General features: G+C 33.4%; 1 protein-coding gene across 8 annotated transcripts in view; it reads right to left on the bottom strand.

Annotated features, from left to right (window-relative positions):
* The window catches only part of IP3K2 (Inositol 1,4,5-triphosphate kinase 2), a 426,861-nt gene that overhangs the window by 74,717 nt on the left and 333,584 nt on the right, over positions 1-18,560 (bottom strand). The window lies entirely within an intron of this gene.

Genomic DNA, 18,560 nt, shown 5'->3' on the forward strand with positions numbered 1-18,560 from the left:
TTCTTTCAGTTACTTCACTTTTACATGATCAGGTTCACGACTTCTGCAGTTGTTTTGCATTTAATCTCGAAATTGAAAAAATTGCAGATACGTTGGTTTTACACTCACGGTGCGAATTATGATTACTGATTAGTGATTAGTGTTTACGATAATATTTCCACCACGTTTATACTGTAGCAAGGTGAAAATTGCAGGTGTGTAAGCACTTGATTTTTACATAATCAAAAATAGATATATCCATTATTCAATATTTTTTAAAAATTACGAAAATAAATACTTGTAAAGGTATTTTTTGAAGTTATACTTCTTTTGGCGCGTTTGGGAAATCAGATCATAGTGTATTTTTGGCGTGTGACACGTAACACATAATTTATTTTTTCACACGAAAAAAACGCACTCGATTGGATTCGAACCACCGATTGTTCAGTTATCAGCCGAACGTACAACCTTTACGCCACAGTATGATACTGCAATCGTGACGATTGTACAGTATAATATTATAGTTTAGAATTGTTCCGTTGCCTAGGCAGCGAATTTAATATTGTCGGCCATTTGCAATTACTTACGTAAAAAAACGATTAAACAACAGAGTGACAGTTGGTACTTTAAAAATAAAAACAACGATAAATAATTATATAATTTAGTAATATAAGTTAAAGTGTATAGAAATAAACCAATAACGTACCAATAAGCGGTTCTTTATCTTGAGTGTGTAATTTAACAAGATATTTAAGAGCTAGTCAAAGAATCTAGTTTATCACAAGTTTTGTTTTTGTTTTGTTACGCTAAAGAAGTATAACTTCTAACGCGCGTACATAAGTACACACATCGATTTTTTTTACAAGGCGCTGATCTGTCCAATACTGATTGACCTACGATTCGAGAGTATTGGACTCTCACCAAGGCCTATGAGCGTGTGCTCGATATATTTTAGAGGAATTTGCTACGTATGATATATGAGTACATAAATATAATAGAAGGAGAAATTCGCCGTAATTACTGTGAAGTTCTACAACCTCTTTCAAAAAGAATGCAGAGGGTCATGTTGCAAAATTGGATTGTGTTCAACCACCGAGGGGAATCCTGGAATCCGGCCGGCCGCAGACACCTGGAGAACACTGGCCCAGGATAGGTGGAGAAAGTTCTTGGAGGAGGCTAAGAGAGGGGTTGTTAAAAGATAGCACTTTTTGACAGTTTACTTATTTACATAATTAACCGCCTGAATACGTAAAGTGATATATGTGATATATTTATCACAATTAGCTCTTTTTGGATGTTGGATGTGATACAATATGTTAGAATAGCCCTGCTGAAGCACTTTCAATATTGCGTTACTTATTGGTCATTTGTTTTTGTATTTTTAAATCAGTCTTAAATTACCTTAGTAATTACTAACCGGTGTCGGAATCACTCCATTTTATTTGTTATAACGTACTTGCACTTACTGATAATTCACAATGTTTAAGAATGTAACATTTTTTTACTGAACATACATGATTTCTTCACTCTTCTGAAAAATATATAGCCACCAGCAGCATTCGCCCCTTGGGATTTTGCGCCTATTATGTATTGATCAAAAGATCAAAATATCCTCAACCTTCACCTACAGTAAGTTATTGTCCTGTTTATTAGAATATTATTTTTATTATAATTATGAATTAATTCAAAGCAGCTTTTTTTCTGTTGACAGAAGAGGAAAAATCAGCTTGTAAAAATTGTGTAAAATGTCAGTGACACAATATAATACACATTCACATAAAAACCAAGGCCCACTATAAATACTGCCCTTCCAAGGAAGAAGGCAGTAACTCGCAAAATTTGTGATATTGAGTTATGAATGCCATCCGTTAGGTAATTTTGAAAGTTATTATATATATTCTGTTCACTTTAAAATCAGTATTATCACTAAAATACCGTTTAAATCCTTAGTGAAAAAATGCACATCTGCTAAAAGCTAAAATGATAAATATTTCTTAGCAAAAAGGCAGTAATTGCATATAGTTATTGCAGTTACTGTTTGTTTATTATTACTTTGTTTGTATTTTAAAATCCTACTAATAATAATAAATACTTACTAAAATTTGAAAAAACACATTATGTCATTTATCTCGAAAGTGTGTGAGAGTCGGTTACTGCCTAATAATATTATATTGAATGATCACTGAGAGTGCCAACTCTAATGTATTAGTATTTTGAATTATTATTCATTATTCATGCTAATTTCAATTAATTTTAAAAGTTTCTACATACATGTCCGTATGTTAAAATTACTTGCAATATTGCATCCATAGATAATATTTTGAACAGAACCCAACCTGCAGACCATAGAGACTCGACAAAAATTGAACAGAAAATCCATCTAAAAACATAGAACATGCGATTTTGACATGAATCGAGAATGTGTAGGCATGTAGAAAATGACAAAAAAACGTTCATTGAGTCATGCGGGTGTCGATGAAGCGCGGTACATGTGAGGTGACCTCATTGTTGTTCTGGTGATTTCGGCAGATTTTTCTAACTGACAATGTTCGTTTAAGGTTCAAAATATGCTACGGGATGGGAGCATCAGTCTGGTAACATTTAAAATACATAGAAAAACGACATTACACACTTTTTTCCCGAGCGGCAGCTTACTGTGACAGCATAATATAACGTGATCATAATGTATTTGAACCTTTATCGGTCATAAATGTAATGCGTTGCCACGTATAGGTAAATCATTCAATGGTGGCACAATGAGTACAGCAATAGCGAATTGCAGTTGTAGTGGTATTAATTGGTGTTACCATATAATGATTTACCTCTACTTCCACGTGACTATTTCGTCGATCCAGCAGGCCCTTTCGGACGTTTTCTACTTTATAATAAAGGGAGTTCTGATTTCTATTTACGACGCAACTTTACGGATGTATTAAATTTACCTCAAAGTGTCTTAATCGTATACCAACTTAAAAGAATTAAACAATGTTGGATTGTTTTAAAGCATTGACATGTTTTAGTGACGCAAATGGAATGGTATATTCATTGTTTTCGTGTTTTTGTTTGAATAATTAATATCGATTTACCTAATGGAGTTATTTAAAAACATTTCAAAAAGCCTTTCATTTGAATAACTGAATATGTATTTAGTAAATAATACAAACCCGGAACCGTGTGCGTGACAGTTTTAATAATGTTTATTAGTAATTAAGACTTTGTCACAGGTAATATAAAAAAAACAAAAATGATTTAAGAAAGCATTACCCTTAAAACATTCACAGGTTTTCAACCTATATCGTCAATTACTACTTTTTTCGCAATTTTTTTCCGTGGACAGTAAAATAGTGATTATTAAAAATATATATACGTTACGCCGAATGTGCGAAATTGACTATTACATGAAATGGGCAAAATTTTGTCTAAATCATGAAAAATGCAAGCATGTTGCCTTATTCATGAATTAGGCAAAATATCTGCCGAGTGCGTGAATTCGGCAGTAAACACAAATTAGATAGTAGCGCTACGGTGGTGGTTTTTTGCAACTAAACCAAATATGTCAAATGCTAATGCAATGGTCAAAATAGATGGTCGCGCTCCGGTGGTGTTTTTTGCAACTAATCAAACTAACCAAATTTGTCAAATGTCATTGATTATATAAAAATATACCAATGAATAACTACAATAAAGTTCATATCCGTTTACTATGCCCAAAAAAAATCTAGAACTATAATATGATAACGGAAGAATTTTATTAAAATGTATTTTCGCGATTTGATTCGTGCTTGTTCGATTGTTTGTTTGTGATAGTATGATTTGATAGTTTGTTGACACTTGTTAGCTAACCTCAAAATGGACATTTAGTTGAATTCAGAATTACAAAACCTAACCTAACCTAACCTAATAATAATAATATTATATTATGTCCAATTAATTATAACTAATAAAACCATCCGTATTAAATTTACTTTTTCTACTGTCATGTTGACAGTTTAAGAATTCCATACCCTGATGAATTCACGCACTCGACAGATAATTTATCTAATTCATGAATAAGGCAACGGGCTCGACTATTACACGAATTAGCCAAAATTATGCCCATTTCATGTAATAGTCAATTTCGCACATTCGGCGTAACATATACATTGGTTGCGCCATAGTTTGCTACGTATTATTATTTTTAAATTTTATGTGTGTTAATCTTTTTTGTTGAAAAAACACGGTATTTATAAATTACATTTTTTTGTCTAAGCGAGAAAGTGTAGGTCGCTGTAATATTAGAATTAGAAAATTAACAAAAACTTCATTACTAAACCATTGATAAACGATATATTGTAACAAATTAAATATGAAAGGAAATGTGATGATTGCTAATTCACATGCAATTAATATACCTAGATAAATGAGAGAAGATTTGTATAGGTACCTAATTATTTTTAATGGATTTTCTTACTCTTAAATTATAAGAATCTATTATCGTGGTGTTGCGGCCAAAAGTTGGTAAGTCGATAATTTAGGTATTTATAATTAACAACGGATTATGTCTTTATATAAATATGTATGTTAGAAAAAAAATCATGGTCATCCGATATAATATAGAACATGCACATAAAGCACAGATAAATTAGCATTATGACTGATTTTATAAGAGGGTTAGAGCCAATGACATTATTAATGGACGACGCACTCAATACAGTAGCTAGCAAGTAAATTCGCATGTATAGGTAGACGTCACGCAATTTCCATTATGCGATATCACGCATCGGGAATTTATAGCAATATGACCTTTATTGTAATGGCGTTAGAGCAGTGTTTCTAATGTCAATGTTCATTTGAGCCGTTTGAGCGAACCCGTTCGAACCGAACCATCCGGCAGACCCAACAAAAAGCATCAGGAATTTATAGCAATATCACCTTTATTGTAATGACGTTAGAACAGATTATGCCATTCGGCAGACCCGACAATAAAGTGAGTGTCATTTTTTTCCCAGATGATTCGTCCATATGTCATTGGTTAGAACAGACCCTTTTTTGGTTGCTCCGAATTGCATAAATTGTCCCTAGGATCGGGCAATTGTAAATAAACATATTCAATCAATAAACCTTTTGAAATTAATTATCTTTATTTTGCCTCAAACATAACCTCTAAAATGGAAAACCGTTCAGTGTATAATATGAAAGAAGAGTGGTGAATTTTGAAAACAAGGAAAAAAGTATTAAAATAATAAAAGTTATGCATTCGGCTAGAAATACGATGAACGATAGAATATCAAGAACTCAATTGTAATTTTTAAAACTTTTTAATGGAATTCTTAAAAAAAACTATTTTTTTAGAAAACTTTCAATTTTTTTCGCCATAAAACCTTGGCACGTCAGACAGTTGAAAAATATTTGGGAAATTTTGGCACACGTACGTAAAAAGGTTCGCCAACCCTGACATAGAGCATGGTCCCACGATCATAAGCCCCATAACACTAATGACCAAAGTATGGCTATATTGTATAACACGGTGTCCACCATGAAAATAATACTCGAGGTGCAAATGTTATGAATAAAATCTCTGCATTAGCGCGGCGAAGTCTGCTTTGATTATAGTGAGATAATTCTTGTATAAATTTTCGGAGGGGGAAATCGATCGCCCATAGCGAATCCGGTTATATGTATGCAAATATAATAACCGTGACGGACGATACAAGAAAAGTCAATATAAAAAAAATAATTCCGAGCGGCACAAGTTATTAGCGGATCACTTAGTAGTATATTAATTTAAAAAAAAACATATAGGTATTTAACAGCAATGTTTCGGCCAGACAAAATTATATTAAGACGCGAAAATTATATTGCCAGTTATAGATGATAAAAATATATTAATTTCGTATTCCGAAAAATGCATAGTGGTAATTGGCAACCCTTTAATGAACAAACAAATTACTATTCTAATCGATCACATTTTTAATGTTTAATATTATTATAAATTAACAGTGACACCTGTGAATAAAAACAATAACTGTTTTATATCAGCACACTTTATCCACTGCAGAGAACTGCTAGTTTTTAAATGAAATTTCATTCACACAACACATATGAAGAATCGTTGCTGAAAGGCAACACCATGCAATTAATGGTGTTCAAGTTGTTTTACGTTTCCCCTTTTCTTTTAATTTTATGATGATAATAAAAAATCATTTAGGTATTGATTATGAATGTACGTAAGTACATTATTTATTTCTTGTGTACACGACCATATACCTATGTGTGTATGGTTATGTTAGTTAGGGGTTAGTTTGATGTAATTAGCAAGGATTTTGTTATGCTTTATATCAGTGAGGCGCAAACCGCGACCCGTGGGCCCCATGCGGCATAAAATGGCGTTTGTTGCGGCTCAAAGTAACAAGTACTTCATCAACAAATTATTTTTTCTACAAATAAGTCACTCTATCTGCGATGCAAGTGCAGTTTATTTTTAGATTAATGTTTAAAAAAAACATGCATTTTAATGTTGGTTCTCCAGGAATTTTGTCAGTGCACGTTTAAAAGAAATAAATAAATATAGATAACATTATTTTTTAACACTGTTACCAACTGCCGCCCGTGAAAAATTTAAAAAAATTAATAAAATGGCCCTTCTTTCAAATTGGTTCTGCACCACTGTTATAGATAATATTTAAAATAAAAAATTGTGATAAATACGCATATTTTTAAGAATTTGCCATACAAACCTGTTTGAACAATTACGAGGCCCCCTTTTAAATCTTCTAAGAAACCAATTGCGTCATCTGCGTCAAAGAAAATCGCTCTTGACTGGGAAGGGGTTAAGCGAGATTTATCAAAATGCTCCAAGGCTTCCGCCAAACGAAAATGATTAGGAATCACCGATCACTCCAACTGACTCTCTCTTAGGTATGCTTACATACTGCAGTCTGCAATTTAGAAGAAATCTTTATTTATCTACGTATTTTTTTCGACTTTTACGAGGTATAAATGAGAACTCTGCCATTCTGGGCAGCGTTGACCTGTATGTCCCTGATAACTATCTTAGAAATGGAGAGCATCAGTTGTTTATTCTCCCAAGGTGCAGAACCAACCTGCCAGTGGTAATATCAATTGGGAGGGCGACAACTATGTTCAACCAAATTGCCTCCGGTGTTGATATATTCCACTTGCGTGAGATGAGTTTAGGTAGACGCTATTTTATAAATTCTCAAAATAGGGTGTCCTTAGGAAACTCTGTGTACTTCTTTGAACTTCTATGTATATATGTACAATTGTATTTTCACTGCTTTTGTATGTTTATATTATGTTCTCTTTCTATATTTTCATTTTTATCGTTTATTACTTTTTTCTTTATAATAATGTTTCATATGATGTTGTGAACTTCTTAAACTTGTAAATTGTAATGTCCATAATATGTTAAAAAAAAATGAAATTGAAATATAGACTCGCATATAGATCCTTTTCGAAGGTAAACTTCATTATGCCTACGTCAGAGGCAGAAAAGGGACACAATGAATACATGCTATCATGGCTTGATGACGTCAAAGGATCCTTCGTTCAGTTAATTACTGCATTTAATTTAATGTTATTTATAAAGAGAAAAGGAAATGTGATAGAAGTGCAATTATAAATAATATAAATCGTGTTGCGATGATGTCACTGCACCGCTGTGTGACGTCAAGGAATGACGCTCAAATGCATGCTGTTGTGGCAGATGCATAATGCATTTGTGTATAAATACATCTATTCAGATCGTCATCATTATTATAAGAATAGGTCATCTAAAACTAGTTATTTTTCAGTTGAAACTAGTTCATTGCATACAATATCTGTAACACTAGTTTTTGTACCAAGTATTCATCCACAAACATGCATATTTAAAAAAATGCACCGAATCCACAACACACCTTGTGGTTTACGGTTTAAACTACCGGTGCACGCACTAATCACGACTAAAATAAGATTCATTACAATTAAAATCAGTTCCACTATATTATATCAGGGGTGTACAATGGCGGTTTTTGTGGTCTAAACACCCCCCCCCCCCAGAGTGCAGTATTTTTGTGCATTAATTACTTTTCCGTTATTTTTAATATCGACGAAAATAAACAGCGCTTAAGGCCGGTTCGGATTGGTCGAGTAATTTAGTCGAGTGGCGAGTAATTTAGTAACTAAATATGTATGAATAGACAAATTTAGTCGAGTAATTTAGTAAAATCATTTTTTCCAGTCAATCCATTTTGTTCTAATTTTTCGCCCCCCACCACCCCTCACTAAATACTAAACACCCCACGAGACAAGTCCGAATACGTTATCTTTAGTCAAGTTCATTAGATGTCGTAGAAGATTTCGTTGAAGCGAAGATACTACCCATAAATTGGTGTTGGAATATTTAATTAAACCATGAGTGGCCTTGTTGCAAATTTCTTCGTCCAATTCTTCTGATATAGCAATTATAACTGAATTTATTAACTTATTTATTTTTGCTTTGTTACGTTGTGCCTCTATTCATTTTGAGACGTCACTCACTGATGTACTGTGGTCGGACACTGTTCAGTTACTAAATAGTGGTAACTAAATCATTCGCCACTCGACTTAACTACTCGACTAATCGGAACCGGCCTTTAGATAAAGTACTGCTCTATAAAATAATAAAATGATTGTCACCATAGAAGTAAGGGAAGAGCAGGTCACTTTTATTGTAGCCTGACTAAAACGTCCAACGACCCAGACGAATCTATCATCGTTGGTACAACTCCGAAATGATTGCATTCCACGGCGCCCCTAAGTGTTTATCCCTCTTCAAAAATTTTATACATATCGGAGAAATCGACCTAACATTAGTGTTATTGTCCAGGCTTCTGTAGTTAGGTTTGCGAGCTGTTATAAATAATTGAAGACGTTGCATCAAAAGAGATCTGGCTACCCTTTTTACGTAAATGTGTAAATGTGTAAATAGATAAAAAGTGATTTAAAAATTTAAAAAAGGAATCATGTATTTATTTTCTATTTTAATAAATAAGTAAGTGATTGATTCATGGTATGAGTATATAAGATTTCGAAATTTAAAATTAGAATCACGAAAAAACTTTAAAAAAAACCGTCGTTGATCTAGATGTTTATTGTTCAAAAATTATAAAACATGTCCTAGTTATTTATATTCATCTTCGGTTACATCATCAGCAGCTGGAGTTTATAACCTTCTTTCAGTCCTGATTTTAATTAGGTATAGCTACATTATTATCAGGCTTGTGCCGTGCAGTTTATAAAATTCAAGTAAACCCTGCCTAACCAAACCATAATAGTTTAGTTATACTATAAGCTATCCGACAAAAATAGTGCACAAGTTTTCAGTCATAATTAGTTGTTTTCGTTGAATTAATAACCTGGTAAGTTTTTTTTAAATTCATTAAGCCCTGCCAAAAACAAACCATAATCAATAAAAAATATTCTTCTATCTATAATTTAATTAAGTTTATATAGACATAATTTTAGATATTTTATAAATAAACGAATATTTTTTTACTCTATTCTACTACGGCTTGGATTAGGCAGGGTTTGATTGAATTTTAAAAACTAACAAACACTATCTATACGTTGTAGTCTTAATTCAATGAAAACAAATACGTTTGACTGACAAAGTTAAGAGTTTGCTATTTATGTTGGATCTTAAGAGCCGATCTCCACACTTCGCCAGCAACTGCCTCAAACGAAAGAGAATTTTCTGAGAAAGAAATATCCATTGAAATCGCAAAAATAACGAAAAATGGAGCAGTCTTTTACGATGCAAGGTCATCACTAATTGTTATTTGCATGCTTCCGAGACCGATGTCATCATAATATATGCCTTAGAATAATTTAGACATAAAATGCACACCGTGTGTGTCCAATATCTTAGATAGATGACGGCATACAAAGCATCACTAATAGACACTTTTAGATAACGTCGTTCAAAGCTATATTTAAACGTTACATGATATAATAAGGCCCGTTTCAGAGAGGACACCGGTGTTGCGCTCGATATATGGGTCAACGCGTGTCTGGTACACTTTTCCGTCGGCTGCTACATTCTCAAGCCGCCGATACACTTATTTTTATTACCGCAGCCAGTTTTATGTTCTAATTTATATCGCGAAATTATGCGTTGACTCATTAACTCTGGGGCATTCATAAACATAATACAAAGGCCCCTTTATTCGAGTACGAAGGCCTCCTATATTATATCGAGCGCGACACCGGTGTCCCGTCTGAAACGGGCCTAAGTTAACATTAATAAATTTCTATGAATGAGATATGTTACAGATTATTATCACTTAAATACAACCGCTCCAGTTCCGCTCCGGGAGCTAATATTTGCTCCAGCTCCACTCCAGTGTCTGCTCCGCTCCGGGCAAAAATTAGTATTATATTATGTATCTATACAAATGTTAAAAAATAAAAAAATAAGTAGTTTTAAAATAAGGTTTATTATTCGTCTTTTCATTATTAATTCTATTAAACAAAATTCCGTCATCAAATCGTCTTTCATTATCTACCTCTTCTGTTCAAAATGTGAGGTTATTTATCACTCGGCAGTGTTGCCGTATTTCAAATAATTCCAGTATTGCAAAGCGTCAAATATAACATTTATAGCTATGTAGGTATTAAAAGTATGTAGTCCAAGATAATGTTATATATTATGAATTATGACTTCTACCTTACATACCTAGTTTTTGAATCAATTAGAGATGTAATATAATTGCAATTCCTACGATTGATAGCGTACCACAGAGAATGCTGTAAGTATATTATTTAATACCTGTAGCCTGTAGCAGTTTAACAATCATGGTTTAATAGTTTAACTAGACAACGATTCGGATACCTAAATCTGTTTAATCGATATTTTGAGTATCAGATATCGTGTGCGGAAAATTTTAGGTATCACAGTTCACAGTGAGCGGTTGTATTGGAAACCGATGGCAGTATAGCATTAAGATAACATTCATGTCTAAATAAAACACTTAACGACAGAAGAAAATGGGTAGGTAAGTAAATTATAAATACAATCATATAATTGGTTGGGCCGAATATGGTGGCCGTCATTGCTTACTTTACCACCTACCTCACATCCTTATTTATTATTGTCACAAGACCAAGCAACCAGCAATTACGGGTCACGAGACGACCGTGATAGCGAATAACAGTCAGTTAGCTCAAGACAACGGGTGCGTGTAGGCATGTTATCGCTAAACCACCGTTTATTGATTAATTTAATAAACTGATTCAAGAGTTAGCTCGAGTGACATCAAGAAAGCGGTCGTGTGCGGACTTGTTATAGCTTAGCCGCCACTAACTTAAATCGCATATGTTCGACCATCGTTGCGCTAAATTTGATACGGTTTGAGCGAACGTCGCGTCTATCATCTATCCTGAACTTGTCATTAATCATCATCATTCATCCCAAAACCAAGTGAAACCGTGAAAATGACATTCCGAACCGTCCGTTACAATTCCACACGTAACCATAAAATATGGCTATCGAATCGACGCAGGACTGTAGTTTTACGATTATTTTCCTATGATCTTACACCATTTATTTTGATCCCGTTTAACACGCAGTAAATACTATAATTATATAATATATAGTATGCATTGAAGAATTAAATTGTCAGTAATAAACGAACAATGTGTTTCTGTAAAAGCGTTGAAAATTTTCAGTTTACTCGAGTCTCTCGAAATTTGTGGCAACCTTGTTATTTTAATATCCTGATGTATTTGCTATTATTGCTCTCAATATTAAAAAGCGATAACTGCATATAAAACGGTATTACATTCAGTAGTTAAAGTTTAAAACAAGTTATGTCTACTTACATACTTATTCAATATTAAAAGTAAGTAATATCATTATTAAATACGTGTTTTTACGAGTTTCATAAAACCTTATCGCCGATCGATCTGTCAACGTCGTACCTATTACATCCATTAAAGTATTATTTATTTATTTATTTACAAGCGTATAAAACAATTATTTATTGAGACAACCGTGAACCGGTTGTGCATTGGGAATCGTGCTCTAGTAGATATGTGTACCTAAATACGGAAATTAATGAGCTCGAAAATTAGCTTGCATTAATCATACTAATTAGTTGATAATATCTAAGAGTATTTTGGACATCCGGAGATTTCACAGTTATAGAAATAACGGCATGATATCATAATAAGGGGCATGTGCCCCAGATCCTGAAGTGGGCCCCAAGGCTAGGATCTTTGTCGGGCCCCCCTATCTATCGCTAAGGTTAAAACTAGTGTGCAGCATGGCCCCCACATCTTGAAGCGGGCCCCCAGACTAGGATCTTTGGCCCTTACCTACCCCTAACTAACGCAAAGAATAAAGGCAGTGTGACGCTCTACAGTAGCGTTTTCCAACATGATATAGGTACGCGCTAAAATTTATGTTTAGATATATTTTCTTTTTGTATATTTTAATAATTCATCCATTTGAATTATGGAGTTGTCCAGTATTGACACACAATTAAAAAATATTGTACAATTACATAATATTAAATAATAATATTTTTGAAGGAAAATAGCGCCTTTTTTTCATAGTGAAGCAAATTTGTGATGTATGTTTATCTCACTTATTTGATTGACCTGCCCCGCCGGGCCCCTTCTGAGCCCAGGCCCTGTTAGCCCCCAATTGTGGGGGCCGTGGTGTGCAGTAGCGTTTACGATAAAACTAAGGGTATTTATTGTATTTTTAATACTCACATCCAAATGAATTATGGAGTTATAAAGTAACGACACAATTAAAAATTACATCACACAACTACATATCTAAAAATATAACCGTTATTAAAGGAAAATTGTGCCGCAGGCGACTTTTTTACTATTAGAGCAAATTTGTGATGTGTATTTATCTCACTTATTTGGTCGACTCGCCACGCCAGGCCCCCAAGCTAAAGCCCTGTCAGCCCCCCCTTGTGGGGGGCATGATAAGGGGTCTAAGACTATTCGGCGCCGGGACAACTAGGCGCCACCCCATCGAATGAAATGCGAAAATAAATATATGTTCATGAATTATGGATACCTACTTTTATTTATTTAAAAAAGTCACATTGAGCACATAACAAATTATTAATTCAAGACGTTCACAACATGACATTTATAATAAAAAGTATTTTCAACTTAGTATATAAAAAAAACAGCAGAAAATAATTTTATACTTGCAAAATAAATTAAAAAAAAACAATAAAAAAGAATTTTAAAAACTAAATACATAATGCATCGCTAGAAGAGAATGCATTGACCACCCGCCCTTGCTATTAGTGCCTGGTTAGCTTGACCTGAGCACCACTCAACACCAACTATTGATTCACCTGATACCTTAGAGCAGTGGTTCCCAAAGTTGACTGGGCTCCGACCCATCTAACAAAAATCTTGGGAACCACCTCTTAGCTGTCTTAGAGAAAAAAGGGTATACATATTGGTAATGCTCAGATTCCCTAGTGGCGAGTCGTGGAACTACTTAATGCTGTCTTATTTGTTCTAATTGAAATAGAAAAAAATATTTTTTATAAGTGTTACCAATATGAATGAAAGACTATTGAAATAAGAAACACAACTTAAATAAAAAAAATATTACTTAAATACCTATACCTGCAAGGTTTTTTTTACAAAGTTATTTCAATGGGAATGATGTATTTGTTTCTTATTTTTCTTCATTACAGTTTTAGCATCAACTTCAACTTTAGTTACTTTTATCGCAGTGAGTTTGATATATCCAATTTATTTCGGTATTTAGTTTTAATGTTAACCATAGCCGAAAACCCGACCTCACATAGATATGAGGTAGTAAAGAGGAGGAGGACTTTCATAGCTTCATCGAACAGGCAAGAATAATTATCAGCAACTGAGAGCCAGAATTTCGTTAACTGTTTACGATTGAAACTATTTTTCAGTGACGTATCTTCTGATAAATCAACGAGTTCTTCACTTGCTTTTGTTGACATATTAGTTGGTAAGTCGTCTTGAAATGGGTTACAAATCCAACGCAACGAATCAAACTTTTTCATCTCTTCCCCAAAATAGTCGTCAAAGTAATTCTTCTATTTACTATTATTACTTCCTATTTTTTTTAATTCATGTATACAGTGGCGAGGGCCCACTAAATATTCGCTCGCGACCCATAGTTTGGGAAACCATGCCTTAGAGATTGAATCGTCATTCCTACTACTTATTGAAATATATAATTAATATCTTGTTTGTCGCACGAGTCTTTGTTTTGCGTTGCTAAATGTAATTGGTAATACACACAATAAAAATTAATTCAAGTGTCTGTAAAGAAAAAAACGATTACATACTTATTACTTTTATTGAGATATAAATTAAACAAATTTTAAGTTTTTTGTAATCTTATTTTTAAACGGAATCTTCCGTTGTGAAGATACCTGTTTTGAGAAGAATTTGTTATCAATCCTCCGTTAACGACAACAAAATACTGCCTTTAAATGGTGTCGTTAAGTAACTACAATAATATAGCAATATTATAAGCCAATTGAGAAGTTGTACATTATAACAAAAGGTTTACCTGTGTTTGTTTTTTAATTAATTTAAATGAATTACTTGTGTTAATGATGGTAAATAAATACTTAATGACTTATGGCAAAGTAATACGTCATTGAAAATCATTAATGAATGTCTCCCTACCGAACGGTGCGTTCGACCCCCCGATCGCCTGCCGAACCTTATCGGGGGAGGGGGATGATGATGAAGTTTAAATTTCTGAAGGTTGCTTGAGTGTGTGTCATTTCTCGTAAAAAAAAAATCTGTTGATATAAACCTACACTCTGTGGAGGCCCAGATGATCCTACTAGGATCGGACGTTGTCAAAGAAGAAAATCACGCACCAAGAAAACAACAAAATAAATTATGTTGTGCATATATTGCATATAATATGTTTTTCATTCTGTATTTCTGGCAGACGAAGCCGCGGCCAATGTATTATTAGTCAATGATAAATTTAATTAAAAACAAAATTACACGGTAATTACTGCATTTCATTAATCAACGCGATGTTTCATCAATTATACAGACAGATTTTCGGGTGCAAAAATAATTACTCTTTGCTAGCTTTCTGGCAGTTAAAAATAATCACTATTTTTGTTGCATTTGTAGATACCGCCCTGGATTTTTTTATGTTTTTTTTTTTACTTTAAAAATAATTCAGTGTCTATGATAAATACGTAAATAATTCATGGCTGTTAAAATTAACAAAAAAATGCAACTCGTTAACATAGACAAAAAACACATTAACAAAAAGTGACATTCCATTGAAATATTTTTTGGTATTTTTGTAACGATGTTTATCACATTTTATAAAACATATTTTAATGACTACCTATTCAACCATAATCTCCACAATTTTAACAATTTGAGATTTGTGTTGTTTTAAATTGAAATGATGTCAAAACACGAATATGTTTGTAGATTTTTCTAAACAATATCATACACATTAGGTACATGTTAATTATTAATCCAAGACGTTGAAATTTTTTATTGCTATAAAATGTACTTCCGTCTTGTAAAAAATACATATATTGAACAGATCTTTTTCAAGATTTTAATGACGCAATTAATTCGTCAAAATATTTAAAAAAAGGCGTAGCGAAATAGTTCAAACTATTCATACAATTCTAATGGATTTAAGTTTTGTACTATTCCATTTGAGTCGTTAGTTGCGACCCGGGTTTCGCCTTTCGGCATCTTCAGGCAAATATACACTGACAACGAATACAACTAACTCTACAACTAACTCTACAACAACTTATATAACAAATCAATAAAGTAGATCGCAACAGAACAGAACTGATAATAAATAGAATTCCGATAGGCTATATACCACATACAGTAAATTTTGACGCAGGGCTTTGAATGTGTGAGTGTCCTTACGAAAACGAAACACGCATTATAGACGTGCAATAGTGTGTGTAATACACCAATATTAAATGAGCGTCAACGCATAAACCGAGAGCTATTGTCAGTATTTGGCGTATGACGTATTCTTGACACGTGTTTAAATTTATCCCGTATTCTTCCTTACTCGAGATCGGTTGCCTGTTTCTCCTTACCCGTTAGGTATTTCAGTTTCCATTTTTTCTGAGTTCTCTGACCATACCTATGCTACATTTTGAAAGCTAAGTTAACAACGGTCTATAAAATCCTCATTTGACATTGACACCGTGTTGACTTTGATTAATATTAATTCGCACATCGGGCGATGCATTTAAGAGAGGAATAATAATTAACAAACATTTTAATAAGCAACCATAGTCAAATAATTTAACACGTGAATTAAATGAACATTCATTCTACTTGTTGCAGAAAATGTCAATTAACAAAAGTACTTACTAAGAATTCTTAATATTCCAGCTTTAAACTATTAAGTAGACATTGTTTCTTGTTTACATATTGTTAGCAGTGATTGTGAAGCGTTAGTTATTGAGCTATACGTGGCTTTTTATTTAAGACAACCTATTCCAAGGCAATGGGCTGGACATGTCGCCCGGCGAGTAGACAACCACTCAGAGTACTTAGAAATAACTGTGCAACCACTGGACAAAAAATGTCGTCATACAGTGGTAACCAAGGGACACTCACTAAACGCGCACAGAAAAGCCCTAAAGATAGATGAGCTCATAAAGTTCCAAAATAATCAATATTATAAAAAAAACGGTGTGTAAATTTACGCGCGTTAGAAGTTATATTTTTTTGGCGTAACAAAACAAAATAAGCCGTTACCTGAGTCTATTAATATTACAGTGGATTAGGTTGATGAAAACGTACGCGATTCATCGGTGTCTCATATAGCACATGATCATTGTTATTTAATTATCGGACCAAAACTCATCTCTGTCATACTGCGGTTATAATTATTTACCAACTCAACATTCACATATATATATAATTTTACCCATATATACCTAATACTTACATAAATATAGCCTCAAATCTTGATACACAATCTTTACAATGAAAAATAAATATACAGTCTAATATAATGCATGCGCATGTACCCTTGAGACCGAAATGAATATAATCATAATAATACATTATGTCTTGCATCGGCGCGCGCAACTTCGTCACACGCCAAAAATACACTCTGACCTGTTTTCCCAAACGCGCCAAAAGAAGTATAACTTCAAAAGAATCCAAATCTATAAGCGACCTTGTGGATACGGCAGACTATGATTGCGGGTTGGAAAGACCCAATTTGATGGATCACAATCAAATATGTAAAATAACATACATTCACGTAACCTAACCTTACCTAACTAGCTCTCTCCACTATTCGTGTTCCCTAGTTATTTGCCACCACGTAAATCCACCGAACTTTATCAGCTCGTTTATCCAACGGGTTTTAGAGTGTCTCTATTGGGGTTTAATTACCCTTAGGTACCACTGTATGACGGCATTTGTCCAACGGTTATCCACTCGCCAAGTGACATGTCCAGCCATTACCATTTCATTAGCTTAGCGACCTCTATCACATCGCGTACTCTTGTCTGGTTCCTTATATTATATTGGTTTCTTTTGTGAACATTCACATGCACACGTGAGCGTTAGTAGCAAAATTTGGTTGAACACTTTACGCTTGACAGAATGGGTTTCGCCTTTCAGCATCTTCAGGTACTGTGTGCACCAGTGGCGAAGGGTGGAGGAAGGCTGTTAAGATCCGAGATAAATAGTGCACACTACACTTTGTCAGTCATACGTATTTGTTTTCATTTTAATAAGACTTAAATTTACAGATAGTGTTGGTTAGTTTTTAAAATTCAATTAAACCCTGTGAAAACTAAGCCATAATAGATAATAGTCAAAAAATACTCATCTATCTATAAAATATCTAAAATGAGGCAATTAAATCATACATAACTTTGAATATTTTAATAGATAAAATAATATGTTTTGTCTATTATAGTTTGGTTTAGGTAGGGCTTAATGAATTTAAAAAAAATGAACCAACAATACGTATAATATGTATTCTTAATCCAACGAAAAGTGTGCACAATTTTGTCGTATCGCCCAAAATATACCAAAACTATTATGGTTTGTTTGGTTTAGGCAGAGTTTAATTGATTTTTAAAAACTAACCAATACCATCTGTAAATCGTAGTCTTAGTTCAATAAAAAGAAATACGTATGACTAACAAAGTTTAATGTGCACTATTTATGGCTGATCTTAACAGCCTACCTCCAACCTTCGCTCACTCACCAAAAGGTAAATACACACTGACAACGAATACGATTAATTGTAACTTATAGAATAAATTAATACAATAAAGCAGGTAAAAACTTTATCACCAACTATTGAATAGTTGAAGGGTTTATTAAAAAATCCCTACCACTAATAATACAATCAATAAGCGTAACCCTAATAATAGATCATTCAACAATAATCAATAAAAACTACATTAAGCGATCTAAAATCGTCAATACCAGGAATTTAATGAAGTTAACTAATGAGGTATATTAATAATACCTACCTATCAGTCTTTAAATTGTATTAGTTGTCAGTGTGTATTTATCTTTTGGTGAGTGAACATACTGCCTGA

The sequence above is a fragment of the Rhyacophila brunnea genome, unplaced genomic scaffold (genome assembly GCF_057557595.1).
Source record: "Rhyacophila brunnea isolate RB1 unplaced genomic scaffold, BYU_Rbru_1.0 scaffold_21, whole genome shotgun sequence".
In the NCBI taxonomy this organism is placed as follows: Eukaryota; Metazoa; Arthropoda; class Insecta; order Trichoptera; family Rhyacophilidae; genus Rhyacophila; species Rhyacophila brunnea.